Below are 7,243 nucleotides of genomic sequence, written 5' to 3' on the forward strand. Positions count from 1 at the left end.
ACCTACAGAAGATTTAACCTGGTTTGTGTTCCTAGGGAGGAGGGAGAGGGGAGGAGAGAAGGAGCAAAGGGAGGAGGGAGGGGAAGAAGGCGGAGGGGGAGGGCAGGAACAAAGAGGGGACAGGGAGGGGAGGAGAGAGGGGGAGGAAGGGGGAGGGCAGGGGCAAGGGGGAGGGCAGGGGGAGGGGTTAGGAACAAGGGGAGGAGGACTTCCACACTAACACCACCCCCCCACCCCCCTCCCCGGCGCCCCGCTCCAGGCCCGGCGCCTTCGGCTGCCCCTCGGCGGAACCGCGAGCACCATCTCTCCGGCACCTCCTCCCGGCGCAGGCGGGCACACGTCACGGAAAAGCACTTCCACGTCTCAGGGGAGGGTCCTACATTGAGCCTTTCTTACTAACACTGACTTCCCGGGAAGCACCTGCGAGGACACCTGGACCCCCTCCCCGAGGAACACCAGGGACTTGGCCCACAGGAACCGCCCGCACGACCTCGACGCCGCCGAAGCTCCCCGGGTACCGCACCCGCGCACCCCGAGTCGGGAAGAAGCGGGTATCCGTGCCCAGACCGGACGAGGGCGCACACCTGCCGGGCGGAGAGGGGCTCCCCGCCACCGCCCAGGGCCCCTGCCACGCGTGCGCCGCCCCTCCTCTACGAACTGCACCCCGATTTTCTCGTAACTTCCTCCCCCACCTGGAGTCCACGTGCTTTTCGGGAACTTGGACCCCGAACTCCAGCCCCAAGGATAGCGCCGTGACCCAGGCCTGGCCAATCAGCGCTCTCCGCTCCTCTAGCTCGTGAGAGCTGGCCAATCAGAGCACTCCCCTCCTCTAGCGGCAGCGAGGGCTGGCCAATCAGAGCATTCCCCTCCTCTAGGCGCAGTGAGGGGCCGATGATGGGCAACGTTCGAAGCCAGGCCCATCAGAAATGATGAAAGTCAACCCAGGGCTTTCGTGAGAAATGTAGGAGGAACAACGGCTAGAAGAGCAAAGGCTGTTTTTAGAATTTTGTGAGATTCCCGAGCTCTTTACAGCATCAGAGTCCCCCACCTGAGGACGGAGCCCCCTGGCCGGAAGCAGGGGCCCCCACCCTGTGCGGCAGCCTCACTTGAGCACTGGGCCAGGCAGAGCAACTAGCGGGGCCCCTCGGGTCGCATTCTGTCCCCCGTGATCTCGGGAATTCTGCGGAGTGGCCCCCCCAGACGTGCATGACCGTCCCTGTTGCGGTTGCGGCGGCAGGTCGAGAGCGAGACCCGGGAGGGAAAGACCCCACCGGCCCACACTGCCAGTCACAGGCTGCGTGCACCTGTGCCGCCCCACACGCCATCTGGGCACTACACGCCGGGGGGGGGGGGGGCTGCGACAGGCTGTGGACGGGGTCGCAGGGCTCACAACACCCAGCCCCTGTGCTCCCACAAGCAGGGACTTACCACTATGATGGACAGCGCAGGGGCCACGAAGGCCCAGACAGCGCCGCTCGTGGTGGACAGCCAGCAGCTGTGGATGGAAGCAGAGCGTTAGGTCCACCGCTGTTCCTCTGCCCCGGGGTCTCTGGGCACCTCCACCCAGAACAGTTGCCTAGACAGTATCTTCTTCCACTACGTGGCCCATCTGAGCAGCCAGAATAACACTGAACCCCAACAGATGTCTCTGCATCCTATCCACGATGATTTCCTGCCTCTCATTCTTGGGGTGAACAGTCCTCGTGCCTCTCTGCCCCCCTTCCTCCCCTGACAGCTCCAGGACCAGGACAGGGCACGGCACCCGCTCTGAGGAGGCGGCATTTCTGGGAAACCCACGGGGAGTCTGAGTGGCCCCTCTGCAAGGTGCACGGCCAACCCGGGCTCCATGAGGGGGGCGACTGCACACAGAAAGCTCTGTTTCCCCACATTTTCCAGCAGAATTCGACATCCAGGAGGATCCAATGGGCCTATCCTCTCAGGAAACGGGGAGCCCCCTGAACCTCTGCTGGGGGGGGCGGAGAATGCCTAGGGCACAGTTGGGGCTTTCTTGCTCTCTCTGGCCTCCTTACTGCCTGGCCTGGGTGGGGGGGCAGCCCCGTACAGACAGACGGTGCCCCCAGAAGAACATGGGACGACAGGGCAGCTGCTGGGGAGGGGAGACTCACAGTGGTCTTTTCCCTCCTGCCAAACACAAGAATGTGTCCATTCACTTACTTTTTATTTGTGCCGTAACTGTTCATGGCACATGACACTGAAATGATACAGATCAGGAGAGGAAAACCTGCGGAGAAAGAGAGCAGGAAATCATGGCCGCTTGCTTCGAGAGCCCTCATTCCTCAGTCATTCATTCCTCTGCGCCTGGTGTGTGTGAACTGCGAGCAGGAAGTGCTGAGGCGCAAGCAGCAGGCCTCCGGGAGCCTCAGTCTAGACGGAGGGCTGACTCACCCTCACGCACACGCACTCACATGCACCCACACGCGCACCACGCACGGAACTCAGAATCCTATCCCTTACAAATCCACGCCTGTTTCTGAAAATGACCCATCTGGCTGCCGGGACAGCAGCACGTCCTGGGGGCCTCCGTCCAACCCGCTTGCCCCGCAGCGGCCTCTCCCCTGCTCCCCTGCCCTGAAAGAGGGGGGCCCAGGGATCCCTCCACCTGCTGGCTGGCTCCTCAAGGGTACAAGAGAGAAAGGGCTCCTGACGAGGAGGCTGCGTTCTGCTTGTTCCCAGAGCGGAGGCTGGGCTGGTGACCATGCACGAGTGCCCCCCAGCCTGCACTGAGCCTGCGGCCGCAGAGAAAACAGACTAGCCTGCTCCGGGCTCTGCCTGGGCGCCTCCCAGCAGCGGCTCCCGGCCTTTCTGGCTTCAGTCTGAACAGGCTTGAACAGGAGTTTCCTGGAGAGCTGTCCTCTCTCTGATCCACTGCTTCCATGTCTAAATAGTTCAAATACATTACAGAACGTCCAGGCCTCCACAGAGGAGACCCACCGGCCTCTGGGGAGAGGTGGCCAGGCCGGGGGCCTCTCACAGTGGCCCTCTGTCACACGAGTGTCCCACAGGGGAGCACGACCTAAGAGAAGGCAGACTTCTTCCTGGGGCTGCACACGCTGGGCTCCTGCCTGGATGGACCCAGAGCCACAGGAGATGAGCCGGCTCACTGGGACCTGACTCCAGCCCAGCGGCCCACTCCCTGGGGGCCTCCGTGTCCACAAATGTCCCAGGGCATCCTCACTGCCTGGCTCATTTGTGGGAGGATCACATGGCACCTGAGATGGTGAGAGCTCGGGGGAGGCATCAAGCCCTGGGCACCGTCAGCCACTCAGCACCCGAACAATGCCACCAAGGCCCCCCAGTTTCACTGAGGAAGCGCAGGCCGAGGGCCATCCTTCCTCTGGATCCACAGCACAGCAGGCAGGCACAAGGGCCCCATCCTGGTGGGTTCTGGAAGGTGTGGCAAGGACCCGAGGTGCCGGGGTAGATGGGTTTCAAACTTGGTGGTCAAGGCCCACACCCTCCTGCCCCAGTCCTGGCCCGAGTCGGAGGCTGGCATCTCTTCACTGCCTGAAGTAAAACGGAGGAGTCAAAGGTTCTTTTTCTGCATTCACAACTCATTTGATCCCAAACGCAGTGCTGGGGGCTCCCTTGTCATTTCTTCCCGTGTCCGCCTCCCGGTGCCCAGGCCACCCCATGGGGCAGCGACAGAAGCATCTGCCTGAGCAGAGGGCGGCCCCACTGTCTGTGGTCTCTGAGGCAAGTGGCAGGAGCCCAGCATGTGGCTGTGTATGTACTTTTTTTTTTTAAGATTTATTTATTTATTTGAGAGAGAGTGCCTGGAGTGGGGGGAGGGGCAGAGGGAGAGAACCCGATGTGGGGCTCCATCCCAGACCCTGAGATCACGACCTGAGCTAAGACCAAGAGTCAGATGCTTAACTGACTGAGCCACCCAGGCACCCCAGTGTGTGTGTTCTTAAGAAATATTTCAGAGGTGGGAGGATGAGGATGCAGGAAAACAGCCAGTAGGAAAACCTGGGCTCTGGGGCCATGGGACACCTGGGTCCGTTCCCAGAGCCACCTGACCTGCTGTGTGGCCTCGAGGAAGCGCCTGACCCTCTCTCAGCCTCCATGGTCTCCCTGCGGAAGTGGAGGTAAGAGCACCCTGCTCCCCCTCTGTGTGAGGATCCCCTGTGTTGTGGCCACGTGTGTGAAGGACGAGGCGCTCCACGCATCAGCGCAGTCCCTATAATCATCTGCACTGTCACTAACCAACTCCGGCCCCTCTCCCGCTGTGGCCATCCCAGTAGCCGTGCAGGCACATACGGGCTTCTGCACAGTTCAGGGTCCGTCTGGCCCTGTCGCATGGACACGTACTTTGTAGAGTGGAAGACGCGCTCTCTTTGGAATGCGGTGGTGCTTCTCTGGCCCAGGGAGGGGCCGTGGGAGCCACGGCCAGGACAGAGCAAAGAGCCCAGGGAGCGGATACCAGGAGACCTGACACAGGGGCGGCGGCCTCACAGAGAAGGAGGCCGGAGACAAGTGGCCTGCCCTCCTTCTGCCACAGGCTTCCGGATGCTTCTTTGGGCGTGGGGGAGGCTTGTTGCCCAGAGGCTGCTGGGGCCACCAGGCTCGTTCTGGGCCACGGGTCGTGGACAGAAGGGACATGTGCCTTTACAGGCAGAGTACTTAATTCCCAGTATGAGGCCCTTCCACGTCCTCTCCTCTCCTCCCAGCAACCAGCAACAGTTCCAGGCGGCAACCCCTCCACGTGAGACTGCCACGAGCACAGCCCCGCCCACCGCCACGGCCACGGGGGACACGGAGCGGAAATGGGAAGTGAAGGCGTGTGGCTTTACAGCAAGCAGAGCTGGGCGCTGCTTGTTCCCGCAGCGCTGGGCGGCCCAGACCAGCGCCCCCGCGCTTGGCACTGCCCCGGCTCCCTGGAGCTCCGAGCAGCCCGGGGAAAGGCGGCTGCAGTGAACCACGATTCAGTGCGTGCCCCAGATGAGTGGGAGCTCACCAGAGAAAGTTGTAACAGGAAAAGAAAGCAGTTACGTTTCTCTCACTTCTGAGTTGGTCATCGGACACGCACATCCACAGTGGGGATATGCAAACTCAAACATTCCGCACAATCTCCTCTCCTCCTCCCACGGGGACGCTTCGGGGGCAGAGATCACGGTTCACTCACCTTACAGGTCTGACCTAGGGCCTGACATCTAACAAAACCTCAAGTTACGTTCTTGACTTGAATACCTCCAACCCCCAACTCAGCTTCAAAACAGTCCCATGAGTCTCAAGGCCAGGGAGGACTCTGCGGGAAGAGGCCTCTGTGCAAGGGGGCTCCCTGCAGCGGGGTCTCCCCGCACCCTGGCTCAGCCTCCAGCTCTTCTGCATTAGAAACTGAAGGTTGAGAGGGCCCAGCTGCGTGCAGACTGTCTGTTTAGGCCCAGAGCGAACCCCACCCCAGTCAGAACGAGAGAGCCCCTTCCGGAGCCCTGAAGACATCCCCCAGGGGCAAGTTGCCGTGCAGATGGCGGCGGGCTGCCAGTCCGGCCCAGGGCTCCCTCTGCAGAGAACAGCATCAGGGGCTGCACCCTCACACACCTGCAGGGACTAGGCTGGTGGGAGAAACTACACCGTCCCAGACATGCTGTCAAATAGGATTGTAAACTCGGGGTTCCCAGATCACCTCACTTTTCAAAAGATCTCTGTAATTTCTACAAAATCTCAAAATGTTTAAATATTGGTAAAAACAACTCTTTTTTTTTCTCCAATGCTGCCGACCAAATAAGAGCCCGGGGGGCTCAGGCTCCAGGGGTGCTCACAGGCTGGATGTGGGACATCCTGGCCGCCGCAGGCAGCTCCCTGCGTGGGCCCAGCAGTGGGGGGGGGGGGGGGGGCTGCAGAAAGCCAGGAGGGTGCAGAATGTACCTCCCTCACCCCAAACACATTACATCAAGCAGCTCAAAGCACAAAATAAACATGTTTATCTGCTTCCTGCACAACGAGGGCTGTGAAAGTTAAAACCATCTGAAGAAACCCAGGAACAAGCAGCAGGTCGCTGATGCTGGACGAACACTTTCTCGAAAATGCAAGCATGGCAGGGGTCAGTGACACGGCCCACTCTGCACAGACTGGCAGGAAGGAGGCACTCCTCGGGGTGGGGTACGCAAGAAGGAAATTCACGGAGTCAAGTCAGTGGGGAGGGGGCTTCCGGAATGCAGCCGTGAGCGGTCCACAGACCCACCCCTCAGTGAGACAAACCTAACTGATAAAACTAGTCTAAAAAAACTCCCAACCATTGAAAGTCTCTGTACATTTTCGTAAGGCCATACAACAAATTAAGAAAGACTAACTTAAGAAAACCTACTAAGTCTTGATAAGAACAGAGGGTCCATGACACTCGACTCGAGCCATGACTTGCTCCACCCCAAGGAGACAGGCCTCCCCCACTGGGCCCCTCAGAGCTACACTATCTCATTCGGGTGGGCCGCCTGCATTTCTCCTTGCAGAAGCTCTATCCCAGGTAAGAGCAACAGAGATCAGAGCTCCCTTCCTCCATCCAGCCGCAACCCATAGTGTGCAGGACCTGTCCCTGCCATGACTCGCGGAGAACACAGGGCCCCGACTGCCCTCCCCTAAGAGCACTCACAGGGCAGAGGTTCCACACTGGAAGAGGCAAGCTGACCTCAGAGGCTGCCCACCCCGCCAGGGCCGTGCTCTAACGCTGGGGTGCTGTCCAAGAGAAATGAGCCGCGGTCCCCGCCCCAGCTCCAGAGCAGTGCCTCAGGGACTCTTCCCAGGTATGGGAGAAACAGACCATTAGCTCAGACAACTCCAAAGCACTCTCCATGGGAACTGATTTGTTTTGGAACAGAGCATAGGGAAGTTCAAGCCTAAGAGCATCTGGCCTCTTCGAGGCGTGTCATATGAAGGTGAAATCACATCCAACCTACTCCCAACTGCCCCATCCTATCCCCCCACGCTCACCTGCCCCGTCCCACCCCCACCGGCCCCATCTCATCCCCATCCTATCTCCCCACCCTCACCTGCCCCATCCTATCCCCCCTATCCTCACCTGCCCATCCCATCCCCACCTGCCCCACCCCATCCTCACCTGCCCCATCCCATCCCCACCTGCCCCCTCCCATCCTCACCTGCCCCCTCCCATCCCCATCCTCACCTGCCCATCCCATCCTCACCTGCCCATCCCATCCTCACCTGCCCCCTCCCATCCCCACCTGCCCCCTCCCATCCCCACCTACCCCATCCTATCCCATAGTAG

At 60.5% G+C, this 7,243-nt stretch overlaps 1 long non-coding RNA gene across 1 annotated transcript; it reads right to left on the minus strand.

The window, feature by feature from the left end:
* Positions 1 to 1,426: 1,426 nt before the first annotated feature.
* On the minus strand, positions 1,427 to 7,243 carry LOC116629483. Its single transcript, XR_004298756.1, has 3 exons — positions 7,224 to 7,243; positions 2,176 to 2,242; positions 1,427 to 1,495 (listed from the first exon to the last, which is right to left on the minus strand). It is a non-coding gene; the product is annotated as an uncharacterized LOC116629483 (long non-coding RNA).

This window comes from Phoca vitulina, unplaced genomic scaffold (genome assembly GCF_004348235.1).
Source record: "Phoca vitulina isolate PV1807 unplaced genomic scaffold, GSC_HSeal_1.0 scaffold1112, whole genome shotgun sequence".
Lineage (NCBI taxonomy): Eukaryota > Metazoa > Chordata > Mammalia > Carnivora > Phocidae > Phoca > Phoca vitulina.